The sequence below is a fragment of the Haliaeetus leucocephalus genome, unplaced genomic scaffold, assembly GCF_000737465.1.
Source record: "Haliaeetus leucocephalus isolate CR32 unplaced genomic scaffold, Haliaeetus_leucocephalus-4.0 Scaffold751, whole genome shotgun sequence".
Classification (NCBI taxonomy): Eukaryota; Metazoa; Chordata; class Aves; order Accipitriformes; family Accipitridae; genus Haliaeetus; species Haliaeetus leucocephalus.
Window position 1 is genome coordinate 6140966 of NW_010973187.1, and position 21127 is coordinate 6162092.

The 21127-nt window shown below is 43.0% G+C and overlaps 1 protein-coding gene and 1 long non-coding RNA gene across 5 annotated transcripts in view; one reads left to right on the forward strand and one right to left on the reverse strand.

Annotated features, from left to right (window-relative positions):
• The window catches only part of KMT2E (lysine (K)-specific methyltransferase 2E), a 65764-nt gene extending 64227 nt beyond the window's left edge, over positions 1-1537 (reverse strand). For all 4 annotated transcript variants that reach the window (XM_010580898.1, XM_010580899.1, XM_010580901.1 and 1 more), the window contains exon 1: positions 1229-1537. The gene's annotated coding sequence lies outside the window, so the exon portion shown is untranslated. The remainder of the gene's footprint in view (positions 1-1228) is intronic.
• Positions 1538-1667: 130 nt separating this feature from the next.
• Positions 1668-21127, forward strand: part of LOC104840157 — a 27448-nt gene continuing 7988 nt past the window's right edge. The window contains exon 1 of the long non-coding RNA XR_775228.1: positions 1668-3022. This is a non-coding gene — a long non-coding RNA (uncharacterized LOC104840157). The remainder of the gene's footprint in view (positions 3023-21127) is intronic.

The window sequence follows — 21127 nt, forward strand, 5'->3', positions numbered from 1 at the left end:
GGACCCGAGCTGATTAGATTACCACAACATCAGCCTGAGGCCGCCATTTTTAGAATCTCTAAAGGACAAAAGAGGGAAATTAAAAAATTTGCTCCACATTTTTTGAAAAGTAACTTTGAAAGTATAGTGATTATAATCAATTAATCATGCATTGGAAGTACAGCCATGGATATCTCTTTCTTTTCTCTGACCTGAGCCCTGGTTAACAAAAACGTTTCGTTATTATTCCTTTAAGGTACTGTAAATAAACAGACTAAAACATTCCTAAATCTAGATGCAGCACTAAACTTCTGCTTTTAACGACACGTAGTATGTACCATTTTAGGGACCTCAGGGCTTTTAGCCACTGCACATTCCCTAATGGCTGAGTATGGGGGAATACAGGACCTTTATAATCAGGCTATATTATGTTTCTCTACCCTGTTTAGTACTACACAGTGAACCGCTTGTTTCTCCTCCCCTATGTCTGCAGCAATGGGGTCTACCCCACCAATATTTATTTAAGAAAGAGATTGAAATATGCCATCCAAGGAACACCAACACTGGCTGCAGAAACTAAAGCAAGAAAGGTATGCACCAATATAACTACTTACACCCTCAAGAAAGGGGGTGGAGAGAATGATCCCCTTTTAAATTGGCACAGAAACTCTTGAGGACTGCTTTCCGTTTGTCCAGGTTACACCACGAAGCGGAGATATTAGCAGGGAGGGAGGAAAAGAGGCGGGGGTGTGGAAGGCAGAGAGATTAGGCCTATAACGAGCCATTTTAGTACCACAAAGCAAAAATATACAGGATGGAGGAAGAGAATAGGTTTTCCCAAGCTTCATAAAACTCAATACGCAGTCCCAGTAACACACAAACCCGTTCTAAAAACCACCAGTCTAAGGAAGTGTATGTTGTCACATAATAGCCCCTTCTGGCTCTTTTTCCAAGCATAATGCATAAATCTGGCGTAACTGCCAAAAAATTCTCCTCAGCTCCTCCAGTTACAGTAACCCGCCATATTCACAAGATATAGCGACAGCCTGCCATTTTTTAACCAAACCCCACAAAAGCAAAAACAAATTCAAGGCAACTTAAACAGAATTTAAACACGTTTCAGGGGGGGAAGGAGTTATACTCGCACCGAGGGTAATGAGACGTTCCCACCGCATTTCACTCCCTTTTTGCCACCCCCCCTCCCCAAAGCACCCACAGCAGAATACCCTGGTAATAACCAAAGACTCACCTGTAATGGTCACAGGCCAGGCAGCAGGACCCCTCAGCTGAGCCCCTTCTCTATCCCAACCAAAACAATGCAACAGCCCCACTGCGGATATCCCTACCCTAGGCAGGAACCCTCAGCAGGCTCTGGTAAAAGAAAGAAAAGAGAAAAAAAGGAAAGAGGAGACCCCCCCCTCCCCCCAAACCTAGCTCAGTGCGCAGAACCCTACAGGGACGAGCTCGGAAGCGCCTTTGCCTTGGGACCTGTGTACAAACCCCGCTGCCGCCGCTGCTCCCGTGTCTCCCTCCTTTCAGCCTCCTACGCTCCCTTCTATGTCACTGCCTCTCTCTGGGAAAATGGCGTCCGCTCTCCCCTCCCTCCCACTGCACGGGGCTTACCCGCCCCGCCTGGCAGGGGCAGGGTTACCAAGGCGAAGCCAAACAGCCGCCATTTTGCTTATGGGCTGGGAGTGCAGTCTGCGCCCGCCGAGCCCTCAGTGTCCATTTTACAACAGCGCTTTGCACGTTACGCTGAACGGCTCGGGTCTGGGCGCGGCCGAGACACCAGACTGCGGCAGGGGCTGGGCAGGGGGGCTGTGAGGGGGTGTGGAGGGAAGTAGGGCAGCGGAGGAGGGGCGGCGGCGGCAGCTGGGGCTGGTGCCGGGGGCGATCCGCAGCCCCGGAGGCGCAGACCGCGGGGGAGGGGCAGGGGCTCCGTCCCAGGCTGTTGTGGGACCGAACGCGGGCGGGAGGATGTCTGACTCAGAACTGCATCCTCTGAGGCAGAAACGCCAAAACTCCCTCCTCAGCTGCTCTCCCCCCCGCCTCCGGCTTCCTCCTCACGAACGTCGTTACTCTCAGCATACCTATTCTTTATGAATCTCAACCTGAGGAGTAAATTTTCGCCACAAAGTACGCGAAAAGCCGGGCAGACCCGCCGGATCTCACACACGCAGAGGAACTTACTTGAGGGGCGGGGAAGAGGGGGGCGAGAAAGGGGAAGGAGCGGGAGCTTTGACCGAGACCCGTTCAGGGCGATGTGGAGGTTTTGACTGAATCTCCCCTGTCAAGAAGACAGTTGAGGCTGAGAGTCTTCCCCGAAGCGTTTTAAGGCTCATATATAAGGCAAGTGGGAGAGAGCTTCGGTTCTTAAAGCGAGTGGGACAGCACTAGCTGAAGGCGTTTCTTTTCTGCAGGGAACGAGACGAGCAGTGAACGAGCCTCGTTTCCCCTTTAGGGAACGGCACTCGGGGAGCAGGTATGGTCTGCTTTTATCCGGACCACCGGGAGCTGGCAAAGCGAGAGGGTCGCCAGCCTCTCAGGGAGGACGCAGCTTCTGCCGTTTGCACGGAACTCCTCTCCCTTCCACCATATCCCCTCCCAGCTCCTGTTCTGCCCGCACACCGCCCTACCTCCCCTGCCCGGCTTCAGCCCCTCCAGCGATACGGCTGATTGAGGGAGGGGAGGCGGTGGCTGGGGTTTCATTCGACGCCCACCAGGGGCTGAGCGAGCCTCCTTCAGTGCGCAAACTCGGGGCACCAGATAAAAGCTGGGCTGGCAGCTCTTACCCTGCCTCGATGGAGCCGCCACAATCGGGTGACTGGAGAAGCAGTTAGCAGCAGCGCCATAGACTAGCGTCCCCCCACACCTTGGGCAGAGAGAGTTTGGGGCTCTAAACAGCTGCTGCTGCGGCAGGAGGGAGCCGAGGTGAAGGGATCTGCTAGCTGGTTGGACGCAGAGGAGGCGGCTGTAATGGGGCACTGAGCCTGAGGGAGGAGGGGGGCGATTAAACGTCTTGTGATCACGGCGGAGTCTATGGGTATTTTTTCCTGTCTAACTCTTCTGTGCGTGTGTCTCTTGTTTCTCTCTTTCTCTCTTTCCTTAGGGCGCTTGGCTGGGGCTGCTCGCTCGGGTTCTGCCTGTTGTTGCGCGAAATGGCGGCTGGCGTCTTGGTGGGTTTGGTTGTCGGTTTTTTGTGTAGGGTTTTTTTTTTCCTTCCCTTCCCCTCCTATTCCCCTCCCCCCACTTGTGCCTTGGCTGCGGCTCCGCAGCGAACCGCGGCGGAGACTGAGTCAGAAGGGGGGAGGGAGTTGCGCGGGAGCCAATAACCAGGCTGGCCGGGCTAGCCCGGCGCGCCCCGATTGGCTGGCGCTGACATCATCCTGCAGCAGGGGCAGCCGCAGCTGGGCAGGGTTGGGGAGCTGCCGGGGGAGGCTGGTGCAAAGGGAGAAAACGGGCGCCATGATCCCAGCGCGAGGGAGGACTTCACGGGCGGGGGATACCCGAAGAGCTGGTGAAAAGGAAAGCAGGACCAGGCCTTGGCTTCTCGTTCCCAAACAGTGCCGGGGCTGTGAGGAGAGGAGCGGGGGAAGAGCAGGAGAGGAGCAGTTCGTGCCTGCTTTTGTAACTGCGTCAGTACAAGATGGCGCAGGGTCTCCCTGGAGAGGGAAGGGAGTTGCACGTCCGCCGGAGGTCATGTGACCGCGTTGCATTCTTGTGGGGTTTGGCTGCAGACCAAGCTGGCTGAGGCGGCGGCGGCTGCCCGGGAGAGTCCGTGCTTCCCTCCCCCGCCCCGCACAATGCTGTCGGTGCCGCGTTGGTTCCCATTTCCCTTCCCCCATTAACCTTATGCACGAGGGTGTAGCTGCTGCCGAGGAAGGTTCTCGCTTCTCTCCTTACTCTCCACCCATCGCCAGGGTGTAACTGCTCTCGGGGGAAGCTTTCCATTCCGCCCCCTCTCTGCGTAAGGCTTTACCCACCGCAAGGGAAAGTTCCCCCTCGGCGCCTACTCGCTCCGCCCGAGTGTGGGAGCAGGCGGTGAGCGGCTGCTGCACTGGGCCTTCCAGCGGCCGGGTGTACTCACGTAAATGCCGCCCGCTCTCGTTCGGCTTCCCCCTCTCGTGTACGAGAGCACTTGTATCTGTAAGTTAGGTTCCCTGGAATCATAGAGTGGTTCTTGCTGGGTGACTTACTGAAAGAGTTGGTTTAAGCGATGCTTAAATGACCTCATTAAAAGAGCTGAGGAAAATGTACAGGCTGTGCGGAGTTGTCCATCTGACGAGGAGGTCGTCTCATTTCCAGTGTTGCTTTGCCGGGGGTACAGGGTGGGGGGCCTCAGGAAAAATCTGCAAGGTATTAATGACTTTATTTTATTTGAGCAGAACTTCGTTATGGAAAAACGGATCACTATTCTTTAATTTGTATGTTGTTGGATCCTGTTGTAGGAGTTGAGCAGCTTTTCTGTGGGGTAATGTGGCATGTATTACAAAGTTAGGCCGCGGATGGCCTGCATCTTTAACACGGGGATTTGAGCATACACTTGGTGCAAATGAAAACTCTGGTATGCAAATACTGTGAAGATGCCCCATGTCTTTCTGAGGTTCGTAGGGAAATGAACTTGTCACACAGGTCTGGGTAGGCTTGGAAGCTTGGCAAATACTCTTTCTGGATCTTTTTTTATTTAAATGTACTGATGGGGGGGGGAAGTGAAAAATGTATGTTTTCCAATTCTAACACTTTTTTCTTTAAGGAATGCAACTTGTGTTACTGTTTGGGTGGGATTCTTGTGTTTTCAAAGCAATTTAATGCTAGTTTCCATGTCTTGTTCTTGTATGGCAGGGTGTAAATTTAGCCTCTGTATCTAACCCAACGAACAAATTAACAGTTAAAATTGCTGATGCTTTAAGGGTGGTGCTTTGCTCCATTTAGAAATCTTCTGTAGCACTTTTTCTGTTCTTAGTTTGTCCCCAGATAGTTGGGAATATTTTTTTTCTTTTTTTCATCCACAGTAGTAACCTCGTTGGGGCTAAAGCTTGAATATTTGACAAATGTGTTGTATGAGAACTACTGGAATGAAAGTAACTGGGTATATGACTAATACAGAAGACTCCTGTATAATAGATGCTACTTAATATGTGTTACATAAGTAGTATGGTGAGGTGGAGTCTAGTTACATAAGAACCGACTAGGGACTTGGGAGCTACTGTAAGTAGTCCATATTAGTTGCAGATACAGCCTGCAGGGCATCTCTGTGTTGTCGGGGGAGGGGTAGAAGAACAGGGTTGGAAGCATCTAATAGTGCTACATTTTTCCTTTGTAGGTTATATAAAGGATACCAGGAAAGAAATGGAGATGACAGTAATTAAGAATGAAACAGTGTGAAGCTCTCCAAAGTTTGGAGTCTCATTTGAGCCTAGCTTTTAGGCTGTAAGCTCTGCTTCCTAAAAGAACAGCTGCCCCCTCCCCCCTTTTCTTGGGTGTCAGGTGGTGCCTGTCAGCTGAGCATTGCACTAACCAATTTTGTTCTGTGCAGACTACTATAAAGAGGAGGATTCCTGAGTCTTAGAGGTGGTGAGGCTTTTTTTTTTTTTTAAAAAAAAAAAAAAGCTTACTGGAAATGGTGTTATGAGGAGGCAGTTGGCTTGTTGACCAAACATTTTAAGTGACTGGATTACTGATTCTTCTTGTGTAGGCATAGTATAACACAAGGTAAATACTCCCTTTGTAATGGAAGTTTCCAGAGAGGCTTTCAGTGTACAATGATTCTTTTGATATAGAACAGATTTATTTGGGACCTGACATGGTGAATATTTCCTTGCGGATGTGTTAAATGAAGAACATTAATTTGGACTGAAGATGAGGAAAAAAACCCCACATTTCTATTTTATTAGTACTTGCATTTAGGCATGTATTCTATAATTACGATATAGGGAGTAGTTGCCTACCTCACTGTAAGGGAGCAGTCTGAATGCTTATGTTATAGAGTAGTTTATATAGCATACCTGGAAATCAAAAGCTTAACTGCAGCTAGAGCTTTAATTCTTAAGGCACCCATTTAGGTAGCTCACATCAATATCAGACTTCGCTTGAAAACCAAGAAGTGAACTACTTTAAAGTTCTCTGTGTAACTGGTAGTTTATTGCAGCAGTACTTGAATTAAGGGCTGTCTGTGCTTCTGTGAAGCTATAGAAATGAAGACAAGTTTTAATGAGCTCATAATATTTTCTTGTTTGTTTGTTTCAAGGTTGTTTTATTAGCTGTTCTCAGGGAAGCAGTATTATTTATCTTCAAAGAAGCAGTAGCTCCAGCGGTGTTGCAGTGCAGTCTCAAAACAATGTCTGATGCATTCTGAGTTACTTCTGCTGCAGGAGATGAGTAAAAAACAAATGTGTATACTACTTTAAGATGGAAACCTCAGGGGAGAGGATTTGCCCAAAGGCCAGTCCGATGCAAGCTGTGTCTTAATCTGGAAGGTGAGGGGAAGGAAGGGAGCGAGCTGTAGGAGAGGGAGACTGGGTCAAAACAGGCATGCAGCTTGCATTTATGGTAGCCTGGCAGGGACAGAAGCAGTTTCTACTGAACTACAATTCTTTCCTTTTAATAAGGATATTTCAATTGGCTGGATGTTCTCCAGCAGTTAGACTTGTGGTTCTAACTTGCCATGATAGCCTGTCTGTGCATGTGTATGTGGTCTGTGTCTTTGCTAAGATCTGTTATTTAAACACTGTTGTTTACCTTTAGCCTCACAAAGGGACTGACAGGAGTTCAAGGGTATTTAGGGGAGAAAGGAGAGAGATACTAACAGTGTAATAGATCTGAGTATGCATTAATGGCATAGTTGAAACAGTTGAAGTGGTGCTCATGCTGAAAGATGATCCTGCACCTTTTCCCAGCTCTTCATTCTTGCTTCTGCACCACCCCTTTTTTGATGGTGCAAGTAATTATGTGCGAAGTAGAAGAGAAGAATGGATCTAGTGTAAGCCTAATTTTAATGGGTGGTTTTCTAATGTGAATGTTCATTTTGTGGCTTCACAAACACTCCTGCTTGAACAGGAGTTCAAGTAGGAAGAAGCAGCTGTGGGGAGAATGGAGATGTGCAGGTTTTAACTGTTAGTGAAATTAGGTGTGTTTTTTCTCAGCAAAGGTGCAGTTCTTGGGGAATTTTGAGAGGCAACTCTAAAAGGCTCTTGGTTAGTGCAGCCAGAATTGCTGCTTAAGGAGTCAAGCACACTCAAAGTTCAAAACTTTAAGAGTATGTAAGGCACTGCTAGATTGACCTGCAGTTGTAGGTGGCAAGATCATTTCGGATTCACTGAAATAATAGCCTACAAAAATAAGTGAAATGCTGTTTCTTCTCAACTGTGGCCTAGTTGAGTGTTCACAAGATTTTGGACTTAAGGAGCTTATTTTGTTGGAACAGGGTAAAACTTGGAATAGGCTTGCATCTTCCAGAAGTGGCTGATAATCTAATAGCTGGGGTATTCAGTGAAGAATTACTCTTACTGGGTGAGTTCTGAGCTAATCTTAAAAAAAAAAAAAAAGTGGTACATGTGGGTCACAGTGGTCACTAGTCAAATGAATATGCATTATTTGTAGGTAGTTGAGCAGGTCCAGTGACTGCCTACTGATCGTTTTATCCACCTGGATGCGGAAGGACTGTTTTCAAGGCTTGAACAGCAGCAGGACAGGGCAGAAACTTCCTTTGCACACCACTTCAGGCTTTGTGTTATGATGAGCTTTTTAGAAAATGTTGAGAATAGTAAGGTTTTTTTCTCTAGAAGGAAGACAAGTTATTGACTGGTTCTACAATTCTTAACAGTTGAGTTCCTCACTTAAAGGAGCAGGTTTAAAGCTGTTATGTGGCCTGCTAATCCTAGGATTAGTGGGAATTTGCACCAAGTCCAGCTCACTGGTATGACCTTTGCGTAGCGAAGTGGGGCAGTGGTTTGTTCTCTCCTTCTAGCATGACCTTGTTATTTGAAGTAGAGTCTTTCTGATGAACTTCTGGTTGCTTTGGAGAGCAGTATTAAGCTCTGTGTAGTTACTTTCAGAAGTGAGGTAGTGCTCTGACTTGATCATAATACACCACTAGCCCTGAAGCCCTGTCAGTAACAGTTCTTTGATGAAGATGCTGAAAATAACCATCAACTGAAGGTTCCTCAGTCAGTGTTAAGATGCAGGTGGTGTAAGCACAATGGTGGTTCTTGAGGATCTCTAGGAAGAAAATGGGGGAAAATACTGCCACTTTCTGAGAGTTGCGCAGTGCCAGAGTCAGGCAGTTACTAAACTGTGGGCTCCAGCATCCTGGAACTGCAGCTGGAGGTGGTCCTGTCACAGAGAAAGTGAGTGTTTGTGTTGTAAGCTTGGAAACCAAACAAAACTTAGCTGCTCTGTTTGTGTGGTTATTTAGTATTGGACAAAAGAGGTTCTCCATCTCTGCTGAAACTTCTTACTGTGACTTGTCTGGAGGGAGGTTTTTCAGGGGTAGGTAACAACCACAGGCTCAACAAGTAGATTTCCTGCACTCCTGTGGTCAAGTATGGAAGCACAGTCTGCTAGCTTGTTAATGATGCAAAGTCATGCAGTAGTTTTTGCTCAAAAGTAGAAAAGCAGCTTGAGTGCAGCAGTATTTCATGTCTCTTCAAAGGTTTAGCTTTTGAAGACTGCTGTAGCCCTACTCAGTGTGGCCTATTAGGGCTCAGAAGTACAGAAGTCTGACAGCAGAATGGTATACTTGGAATGGGTAGCTTTCTGACATTGAGTACCACTGGCTATAATAATGGATTTGTTTCCTGCAAACTTCAGTAGTTTGGCAGCTAATGAAGCTTCGTATTGGTGGAGTTGGATTCTTAGTATCTGATCTACAGAAATTAGTATCTGTCTTTCTGTCCAGTTGTCTGTAATATGTATGGATCTTTGATAGCTGCTTGATCCAGTGTTAGGACAACTGCTATAGACCAACCAGATAGAAGTTGAAAACTACCTTGTGTGGCAGATCTGGGGTGTGCTAAAACTAGTGGGGAGAGCACAAGAAGAACTTAAGCTGAAGAGCTATCTGGAAAACAAGCATTAGCATCTAATTCTTGTGCTAAACTCTTTTTCCTTGCATCCCATGTTCTCGCCGTTCTGTATTGGGTTAGATGACTGTCATGTGATTCCCCAAATTTAAGTGAAGTTGTTTGTTGGTGGTTTTGTTTTTTTTAAAAAAACAAAAAAAAAACCAAATGGGAAGTGCAGAGCTGTGCTGCTTTATAGTGCAGGCAAAGCAATCCCTTGAAGAGACTATAGCTGATCATGAGATAGTAATTTACTCTCTAGCCTAAGAGGTCTTTTACCAGCTTTATTCCCTGCTAAGTGCTAAACTGTGCAATGGTTGTGCTGCTTCATTTTGGGCCACAGTGTTTATGACCCAGTGTTGTCAGGCCGATGATAGCTCCATGTAGTCTTATCTGCTCAGACAGGGTAAGCTGTCTCAAATTCCATCCAGAAGAGCTGTGGGCATTCTAATTGGAAAACTTTATAAGAACATGTTACTTAATGTCATTGTTACAGCTATCCTGATTTAGAAGACTACTCTTCACAAAATGAAACTATTGCTTTTATCAGGGTGGTGCTACACTTTGAATTCATCTCCAACGCTGTGCTTCATTACCCTGGCATTCATACATTGGAGCAAGCTCATAAGCTTATAAAGGCATGCTGGTCTGTTGTCAGATCCTATTTTTAAACTGTTTCTGAGAAACACTTCTGTCTCCTATCTGTACAAGCATAGGAAAGGCTATACTTCATGTAGGAGCCACAGTGTCTAGGCTCAGCTAACAGCAATTTTTGAACTTGAATGTCTCCCCTTCAGAGATAGTAAAGTTGAATCTGCAGTGATTTCTCTGTTGGGGAGGGGAAATGATGATAACTAGGAAATAGTGGCAGTGAGCTATTGAGTCCTTGGCTATAACTACCTGTAATAAAAGGTACGGGTTTATGGTGCTTGACAGACTAGCCAGACTTTAACAGAAATCCTGATGGATAATGTCAAAAGACCTGCTTTGCTGTACTTAATGGAGTACAAGAAGAGTTGAGAGCTGGAACACTTTAAATTGTATCTCTCCTGGTGAACCTTAAACAAAGCTTCTTTGCCTAATAATCTGCTACTGATTTGCAGTGGCACATTTACTACAATTGTGCAATACTACTGTACACCACCTCTGAATTTCCACTAACTTTGGAAAACTGCATAAGAATGCAACTGGGTTCTGTATGCAAGTAGGGCTAGTATTTTAAGGCTTTTCCTCTCTGTGTCCAAGATCATCTACTTCAGACTAGACCTGAAATACAAACACTGGGTGTTAACATACTCTTGCTATACTAGGGAGGGAATTCCAAAATTTAAGGACCGCTACAGAGGATATAATGTAGATTTGGGCAAAAATAAAGAATACTGATGAAGCATTTAGACTTGGTTTTGTTTGTCTTTTAAAACCGGCAGGCAGGGATATTTCCAACTAGGCTAAATACTATGAACAGGAAGAAAAAAAATCATGCTGCTGTGAAATGAATTATACAGTGCAAAATCAACATACTGCTTTCTACATGTCTTAGAGCTCTTTCAAGAGACTCTTCAAACACTGTAGTTGCTAGTGTAGACTAATTGATGGGAGGGAATCATTGTTTCAAAGCATTATTAGGACTGTACCCTGGCAGTGCAGGGTCTTCTGTTTTAACAGGCAAGCTGCTCCTCCACGCTTTCCTGCAGATAGTGTACTACAAATATTTGCCTTGCAAGTGCAGATGTTAGCTAAATTGGTTTGTCTTGTCTTCTGTTTCAGTGATATGACTACTTAATCCTGTTCCCATTTAAGTAAATTGGAGTCATTAACAGATACCAAGAAGAGCAGCTATCTAAATTTTGCCTTGTAGGCCAAGTGTTAGTGCTTATATGAAGCAGGAAAGCTTAACCATTGGACCTGTTGTAACCTCATGCTACAGTTAGCAAAGCAAGGTAATCTGAAGGGTATGATACCTTCTGCAGTTGATCTCCTGTTTAAGTATGTTTGCTTAAACGTGCCTTTTAATTTCAATAATGCAATGATACTGCAACACATGTTCTAGAACTGTTTCCTCATTTAAAACAAAACAAAACACTCCCCACGCTTCTGTAACCTAGCAAGAATATTCATAGACTTGGGTACTCTTCTGTTCAGTTTAATGGCTCTGCCTTACCGAGTTTGATAAGAACCATAGGCTTATGTCTCAAATGTCCCGTAGGACTAATCCTTCCATCCTTTCAATGTATTTTGTAAATAGCGTATCACAAGAAAGTAGGGATGGAGTGAAAGGTACTTGTGCATGTCTGTAAATGCTACATAAAGCTTGGATATTTTCCTGTAGACAGCGTATGTATTTAACAGGAAGTGTCTTGCTCTGGGTGCCTCTTCTTTTTGCTTGAATAGAGTTGAGCAACAGTTATGTACTGATTGCACTCAGTACAAGTAAACTCTACATCCTGTTTAGAATAGGATGTACATATTAACAAGTGTGAAACATCTGTTGCATCTTCCTAGAAATAGCGTGTTGCACTCTTGGATATTTCAGCTTCACAGCTGTTCAGAAGCCATTCCATATTTAAAATCCTAAGCCTTTAAGGGATGTCTAAAGTAACAGTTTAAAATAGGCGGTGGGTTTTTCTTACATGATGCAAGAATGAGTATTGTTTCGGGGTTGGTACTCTTTAACCTTCTGCATCATTAGTCCCCACTATAGTAATAGACCATCAAAAAGCAAAAAACCTGGGTGTCCAAAAAGGTAGGTCCAGTAGACCTAGTTTTTTCTTAATGTGTCTTTCTAAGATTCTTGGTTGAATCTGAATTTTGGATATACCCAGTTGGCACTGGAGTGAAGGAGAGGTTTCTTTACTGCTTAGAAACACTTTTACTATAGCTCATAAGCTGAAATCTTGCTGTACTTCTCATATGATAAAGATGAGATGCTTCATTAATCTCACTTGCTTTTCCCTTACACAAGTCTAACGTAAGCATTGGTATTTTTTTAATACATATTTTTTGAGTCCCATTAAGCGGGAGCATGTCTGACTTGTGATAACTTTTGAAATTCCCTTAGTATCAAATACTCAGTGCTCAACTGGAAGTGCTTGAAGGGGACTCTTGGCCTTTCTGACTATTGCAGGAAAAAATAAGAATTAAATACATTCTTCTGTAAACAAGCTTCACAATGTAGACGTGAGATCCATTTAGCCTGTTTAACTGTTCTTCAGTACATGTAAGCTAAAACAGTCAAAACATGAAATATCAATGTATGTGAATGACCATGCTTACAATTACAGATGACCAAAGGGAGGATGATGGAGGCTTCTAGAGGTAACTGCAGTTCTTAAGGGGGTGGAGTGAAAGAATAGGTGTGTTGAAGCAAAGGGCATATTCCTGATGTTAACTGGAGAATATGGGAAAAGTATTCTCATCAGCATTTGTGGGTTTTCTAAGCTGTTGTTCACCTAAAAAAAAAAAGGGTGGGGGGGGGAGCCTGATTTGAGTACATCATCATTAGAGGTCCTGCCCTAACTGCAGCAAAAGGGTGGACTGTAAGAAGGAAACCTGACTGAAATTTGTTTGTCTTGGTTGGAAAATAGGCAGGCCTAACCTGTAGTTCTTGAACAGTGTACAACTTTTAAGTAGCTCAAGGCTATGTCTAGAGTAGGTCATAGAAATTATGAAAATGGAGGCATTGTATGCAACTGCAGAATTCTGAAAGACCAGTTTAGAGGGGGTTCTTCTGCATGTGAATAACATCCCTATTTCAAGCAGTCGTGCTGCATCCTATGTCACATGATTGCTAGCTGTTGTGCAACAGGAAAGCCTGGCCTTTTTTTCCATTCATCTTGCAGAGCTCGTGGAGGGAAACACAGATTGGACTTGTATTTAACTATAACTTCCTTCCTGTTGGGAACTCATGTCTGAACTATTAAGGGTTTCTGGCCACATGGTTTCCTGCCCATATGTGAAATTTGAGTAAGGTTTGGAGTCTCGGGGCGGAGAGGGTGACTGGGAGCCATTTTTCTGTGGGATTAGAAAGTCATTCCATGATTGTCTTCCTCCCCAGCTTTCTGGATGGGTGTAACTAGGTGTACTGTGGTATATCACGGTCAACTGGTAGTATGTATAAGGTAAAAATATAGCACATAATAAAAAAATGTAAGTAGGTCTTCTCAAACTTAAGGACTTTTACTTTCAAAACTTAAGATAGCTTTGCTATATCTGAATGACACCTTGTATTATTTCTAAACATCAAAATAAAATGACTGGGCTGGAGGCTAGCTCAAAGAATGGCAATTTTATGCCTAAATTTCCACCCCCCCACCAGACTTCTCCAAAATCACCTTGTAGGTTTCCTATGCAATAAATGGTAGTGTGGAGTACATAAAGAAGCCATGAAAATTGGTTGAAAAATGAGGACGATTGCTCAAGAATGAGGAGTGCAGAAGAGGAAGTTGCTTATCTTTAATTAGGTCTGCCTTTGAATCCTGTTTTGGAACTAGATGTTCGTGCCCAATCTCCTTTTGTAGCTTTCCGAAGGAGAAGAAACTCTAAGCGCCAAATCAGTAGCCTTGTTAAATGCAGGAGAACTGGAATGATGAAGCCTGTAAGCATGCCTCCAAAGTCCTGCAAATGCTTTGTATGACTTAAATTTCTCTTCATGGCATAATCAATCTCTTGATTTTTTACGACTCAGTTACTAGGAATTTAAATTCCATGTTTATAGATGGAAGTAGAAAGAACATGATTTAGTGCAGTTTGATTTTATACTGTCATGCAAAATCTGCCTAGTGGCAGCTGGCTGTATGTAATTTTTTCTAACTTCTGTGTAATGTATGTGATTTTATTTTACACACCCCCCCAGCTGTTTACTCATGCTGTTTGTATTAACTTCAGATTTTCTTGAGAATGTTGTACCCAACTTAAATATAGAGGTGTTTGTTTTCTTTGTTTTCTAATATGAAACTGGTAAACCTGCTGATTTTTGATGACAGAGCAAGAGGTGCTCAAAGGGGGGAAGCTAGTGCTTTGAGTTCACAAGTCAGAATAGTCTTGTAGCTTGTAGTTGCTGCTTAACTGACTTCAGGGTACTGGCAGGAAAAAGCACTATGGTTTAAAAACACAGCTGGCAACAGGCTCACGTCTACCCTCAGAAAAATAAACTTTCCTGCCACAATCTTCTGATCTGTTTGAATAACGATAAAAAGATACTGGGCAAAACCCGAGAGTTTTGTGACTGGCCTGAGTATAAATATTTCAGGCTTTATTGGGTGTTTGGGTGGCTTAAATGTTGCAGCAATACTGTCTCAGTTATTTTTAGGTTTGGGGAGCAGAAAGAGTGTTTCCTGTATTCCCCTCCCCCCAAAACCTTGGGTACCTTAGTGGGAAGAAGAGTAGCAACCCTGAGCTGGTTTATCAGCTCCAACTGAACAATGTCAGTGTGTTTCCTGACCTCCTTTGTAGAAGGGCTAGTACAGCCACTGCAGTTACATTGCAGCACTTTGACAGTATTCTTTCAAACAGCACGAAGGCATCAAGCCTCTCAGCAAACAAGAATGCAGTTTACTTGTTACTTGTATAAGGATAGTCCCCAAAACGTGGCTATTAAAGCTCATAACTAGAATTACTCCTTCTCCAGTTGCTGTCATGGGAACTTTGATGCTATGCACAGGCATGACTAACATGAGAAATCAGTGAAACTGAATACTCCAGTGCCTGTTAGTCATTATAACATGAATATATTTAGGTAATAACTGTTAATGTCTTCACATCAGCTGCTACTTCTTATCCATAGCTACAAATTACTTCTACGTGTAAGTTTGGTACATATCCATGCTATAAAGCAAAGGAATATGGTAGCTTGGTAACAGTACCTGTCTAGCTTGAGCTGTGCCAAACTGCTTCCTCTTAACAAAAAAAAACCAAAAAACCCCAACCTAAATTGCTACCTTCATCCGTTGAGGCATAAAGAAATCCATAGCAGTTCCTTGAATTTTATCCTAAGGGAGAAGTACAAAAAATGCTTATGGTCTTCGTTACTGGTACTGTAAAAATTGCGTAAGACTGCAGTTTTCTTGTTGCATGTCATGTTCTTGTCATATTGGCAGCAGTACACAGGTGTTAAATTTGTCAGGAAAAGTGCCTGGGGCTATTGTGTGGATCTCATATTTGCAATCAATGTGTACATACATACCCTTAGCATAAATAATCTCTCTTCCTGACAAAAATCAGTCTGCAGTAATCCACCTAAAGGTATGAAGCTTCTTGGCACTGTGAAACCTGTGCAGAACAGGCCTAGAATCACTTGGGCAAGAAGCAGATAAATACTAGCTTTGGTATGCAGAAGTGTCCCCATGTATGGAGCAAAGGTAGAAACAGCAGGCTTGTCCTAGCATGCTCCTCCAGCAGCTACACAGAAATGTCACTACTGTGTAGAACCATGCTTTCCCTCCAGTCTTCTGTGTATTTTCCACTATGTATTTCCCAATTATTTAGCAATGGTGGTCATGCTCTGTCTGGGTATATTGATTTGCAGTTTGGTCTGGGTTTTTGTTTCATTTAAAGTTACAGTTTTAGAAAACTGAACAGATCTCAGCTGCTTACTGTGATTCTTCCCACTGAAGCAAAAATTTCATGTTGGTATTAGCTGCCTTGGAAAACTAGCTATGTATGAAAGGATACTGTTTGAGAATACAATTTTCAAAATCTTGAACTCTGGAAAAAATGGAGTGTCTGCTTACAGAAAGACTTGCAACCTCTTGCATCACTACTTGGGCACAGACAGTAAAACCTTAATCCCCTGATGTCTGAATCATGCTCATTCAGTTAAAAAGATATAGCAGTATGGTCATTTGACTAGTGAGAAAGTTGAGCAATTCCATTTGCCCTCAAATATATTTTTAATTTGCAGATGAAAATCAAGAATTTTGCTGCTAGTTAAAACTTTTTAATTGGTAATTCTACAGGCTTGTGCAGTTTGCTTTGCAGCTTCATCCAAGGAATGCTCGTTTTCTTACAGTAATTTAATATGAAATTAGTAATAAACTAACAACTGTGTGAACACTTGGATAGTTGGACATTGGTAGAACTACCCCTATCAAAAGATGAAAAGGAACCATTAGTTATTAAACACGATATAAACATAAACTAAAGCAGTGAATCACATGAAGGACAGGGGCTGAAGTCAACACATGTTCCCTTCAAACAGTAGTAGGGTCTGCTAACTGCACACAAGTCTTTTGTAGGTATTGAAAAGTGTAAATGCAAGCAGGGCTGGTAGCACCACCTATTGTTCTTGGTATGTTTTTAGTTTCCCTAAGTCCCAATGATGAAGTTGTAGGTAGTAGAATTGGGGGTGCGGCGAGAATCATGCTCCTGTTCTTGGTTTTATGCTTTAGAATAAAGCCTCTTGCTGCTTGTTTGAGAGCTCACCAGAAAGCTTGTCCAAGTTGTGATCCTTTCATGGGAAAAAAGTGTATCTAAGTACTGGGTGGGGGGTTGGGGTGGGTGTGGTTTAAGAAGCTTATGTTTCAAAATAAGCCTTTCACAATTCCTGATGCTGGTCAGATTATACATAGCTTAGATGTGTGAAACAGATGTGATTTAGCCATGTATAATGTAGCCTGTTCACATGTATTTCTTATAGGCTGAGAATAACATTAACTAGATCTAGAAGAGTTGGATGAATTTTTCATGTAATGGTCACTCTGGACTGCCCTAAGCTGAGTGTATGAGCATGTATTACTGTTAATTGCGTGTAATTACATGAACATTGGAGCAGAAAGAAGAAGAAACCATTTGGTTAAAGCTTTTTTTTTTGTTGCTGTTGAAAGATCAGTAACAGGAAGCAAGTGGTAGATTGATATACATATATATATATACACACATAACGCTAAAGGGAGTGCATTAAGATGAAATTAAGGCCTTCCAGGAATGAAGGCAGCACTGAGAGCTAGAGAAAGGAGGAGAAGTGGGAATTGGTGAGATGAGAGGATATCAAGCAGAAAAGTGGTGAGCTAATCCAAGAGTAAGAGAAGGACCTATGGTGAAGAGAGCCATCTTTAGCAACAGTGAAAGAAAAGGCAGCCTTACATGAGGACCTGCTGAAACTTAATGGCTGTTAGCTAATGATACCTGCCATCAAGAAGTCAATGCAGAAGTCTGCTGGATCTGGAAGTATGGGGTTGACAAAAACAGCACTGCAGCAGTTGGTGGGGTGGTTAGCTTGGCCTAGGGCTGGAGGAGCTGTGGAGGTGGTGTGGCTAGTAGGACCCAACAAAGTAAAAAATGATTAGTAGTAGGACCATGTTGGTGGTGACTGAATGGGTTCAACTCAATGTTAGAATGCTGCCAGCTTCTTAATAAGCCCTAACTAGGAAGTGGTATGTCAGGGCCCGTTGTGGGTGTGAGAGGCAATAGGGGCTTGAGGTGTTCTCTCTAGTTGCTCTTCACCAATGCCATGGGTTATTGCTCTGACACCAGAGTGTAGTGCTCCATCACCTCAGTTGTGTTGATCATTTGTGAGCGTATGCTGTAAACAGGGGATTGATCTGTTTAATAAGGAGATGGCTTTCTCCCACCCCTGAATTTAATTTTTGAGGTGGGGCTCAGTGTGGATCTAAGTAAGATTCATCAAAATGGAGGGGGAGTTAATTGTATGATGTGAAACAGAATTCCTCCAGGCCCATATTGCTGCAGAAACACCTCTTCTTCCTTTTATTCACTTCTGTTTAAACTGTGTAAGTAGGTTTTCAAAGCACACCAGTGCCTCATGTTAGGGGCATAGGTAACTAGAAACTAATGGTGATCCATGAAAAATTTGGCTTGAGAAATTTTATTACATAGGTAGTCTAAGGCAGAGATAGGGGGCAAAGTGTCATTAAAGGCATATTGTTAAATATTACCATGAGATGCTCTTAGCTGTAGTCTCATTAGTTTGTCACTATTTAACGAAACTATTCTTGCAGGAAATGAAGTAGGGATCTTCTACTGATAACATGACAAGAAATAAATTGGGCAACAGTATGTGGCCTGTAATTACAAGCTTTATAAAACAAGGGGGTCCAGTGGCCCAGGCAGTCTGTTCTGACACTTCTCAGCTTTCGCCTGCTTCATTTCATGATGTTACAAAACATAATAGAGATGAGTAGAACTGGATTTTCTGCAAGTGTGTTTCTGAGCATCAAACATTTTTCACTTTCGTTTCATTGGATTAAAACAATGCAATTAGAAGAATGAGCTTAATGACAGAGCAAGTCTTACTTTCATAAACCTTTTTCTCCCACCCTCCCCCTTGCTTTTCCATGGCAACTCCAGTACCTCATGAGTTACTAGTAATGCTGGCAGAGACTAATGTTTACAACTCAGTCTGTTTTTTTGAATACAGGCTTTAGTCTTTTCTATCAAATTAAAACCAGATGGGAACTGCAGGGAGCAGAATGGAATTTAATTCTGTTTTGTGGTTTGTGATGTTAACAAAACTCTTTGGGTATTTTCATTTTTATTTTGCCTAGAAAATGGCTTGTACCTTCCTCCTGTCCAGTCATTGTAATGTGCAGTCTTTTTCCAGTGTGCTGGGGTAACTACTGTAAGCCTTCACTGAGATACATTGCTTTACTTCCACTACAGTGATAGACTATGGTGTAAGCATATTACATTGATAATTCTTTTTTTCAAGTAAAAGGATCAAAACCTAGTAAATCCAGCCAGAAAAGGTTTGGGTTTTTTTTTCCTCTGCTCTTCTTGCATAGCTGGTGGAGGTGAAATGCAGTTGTTTTGCAACATTTAACAAGCCTTTCTCTTTTCTCCCTTAAACTACCCTAGCTGAAAGTATACTAAAGGAATACTTGGTGGAATTTGACGAGGGAGACAGGCTCAGTCACCCAAAACTTAAGTGGTCCTAGGATCTGTTATGCAGACAGGATAAGGATTTTTTCATGCAGTTAGTGCTGTGCTTTTTATGCTGGTTAGTGCCATCTCAGAGGAAAAGACTCAACATGTTGAATCACACAAACGTTGCTTCCTGCTAGAGTCTGGGATTTCCTTGCAGCTCTCCCCTCCATAGCTGCAAGAGCTGTTTTTGCGTAGTGTGTGTGCTCAGGCAGGAACTTGCTGGAGATGAACACAGAAGCCAAACAGTTCTGTGCAGAATGTAATAGTTTCTGACTCAAATTGTGTGGTAATTGTCAAAATATCATAGGGTGTGGTAGGAACTGCTGTGTTGCTGAGGATTTATCCCTTCATAATTTGCCTAAATTAATATCATATGCTAACCTCAACATGAAAGTGGGGGAAAGATTTCTTGATGTTTTATAGCCATTTGAAACCTGATAGTATGTAAAAATAAATTCCAGTATGCTGGAGTATTGGGGTTTTTTCCCCAGTTGCTCAATCTTAACTTCCATTCTTTCTGATTTCCCACAGAAAGAAAAGCTACTTGCAGAAGAAAAAGCTGTAGCTTCAAAAAGATTAACTTGGAAACCTGTGAACACTGGAAATACGATAAAGCTTTAAATCACTATCTAGTTTCACTAGGAATTAAAAATATGTAACCCCAGTAGTTACAGTAATAAATTGATACAGAGTATTTTGAAATACATACCTGCTTCATACAGCAGAGAAGAGAAGTATTCCTAATGGTTTGTTACAGTGCTGAGTTTTAGTGTCAAATACAAGATTTGTGTTTTTACTATGAACACAAACTTTAAGAGAATTCATATGAAGTCTACTTCTTCAGTAATTGTTCTTGATAAACCAGGTCTTAAGCTTCAAGAGGCAAACAGGAAAGGGGGGTAGTCAAATTTTCAGGCAGATAAACTAAATCTTTAAAAGGAAGAACATAACCAGTACTTGTTCCTTTTCTTGGTGATGACTTCAGTTAAGTCTTGCACTTCTGTGATGTGGTGACATGCCTTCCAGTGCTTAGAAATATTAACCTGCTGTTTACTGGGAAGCATATTCCTCCGAGACATGAGTTCAAGGCCCAATTTAAAGACTCTAGTGCCTTTATTGTGCTGTTTCTACAGTACAGCACAGGTGTTTGTGATGGAAATATTTCTGTTCTGGAAGTTACTCCTTTTTTCAGGCAATCTATTAGATAAATGGGAATGCTTTTGAAATAAATACAAAACCCCTTGCTTAAGCCTTCTGAATGTGGAATAGTGTGAAACAGTGCATTGCTTCTGCATGCACTTTTTTCATATGCTACTTCAGATCTGCTGTCTTTTTACCCTGCAGTGCCAGAGGAGAGCTCTGGAGGAAGCCATTTCTCTCCTGTGTTTTAACTTCTGCTATACTTTGTCCAGTCCTTATACAGCAAACAGTTTCTTGTGGTGGACTATCTTCTGGTCCTGCTTGGAGGAAGGGGAAAAAGTTGATCTTAGTGGAATGTCTGGAATAAGGAACTTCAAAGGGCTGCCTGAATTTGTTAAATCTAGTGTCTTAAAATCAGAGCATCTAGAAAAGCCTATTTCATAGGATAATCTGAATGTGTTTCACTTTGTAAGTCCTTCCCAGTGCACTCCATGAAAATGTTTCCAGTGCCTTTGCATTTTTGTCTCTGGGCTCTGGTGATCCTAGGACATGAACTAGCACCTAAAGCACTACCAGAGATGCAACTCCTCAATCCATTTTATGTAAGTGAAGCTTCCATTCCTAAATATAGTTCTTGCTGGGATAAAAAAGGCTATATATTTTAATTAGATAAGGTCAATGTACCTTATTTGAGATAGTAAGATTTTTTTTCCAAGCATTTTCTTAATGAAAATTTTCCTTAAGGGTCAATGACAGCCATGTAAACTAATGTTAGACTGGGGGGGGGGGGCTATTTGTTAAAGGAAAAGCATGTTTTCAGAGAGTGGTTTTTGGACTTCCAGACAGATTACACAAGCTCAAGAAGGCCCACCCCACATCCTGTGTAGAAAACCAGGTCACAGAAATGCCCATTGTTCTTCAGGATTATAAGTCACTGTATTTTTCTGCCTGCCTTCTTTTTCAAAGTACTATATGGAAAATAGTAATGCAAAGGAACCACAGCAGCTTAACGAGTGCTTGGTCCTGCCAGGTACTGACCACTCTCCTCTTACTGAAATGGCGGGGGGGGG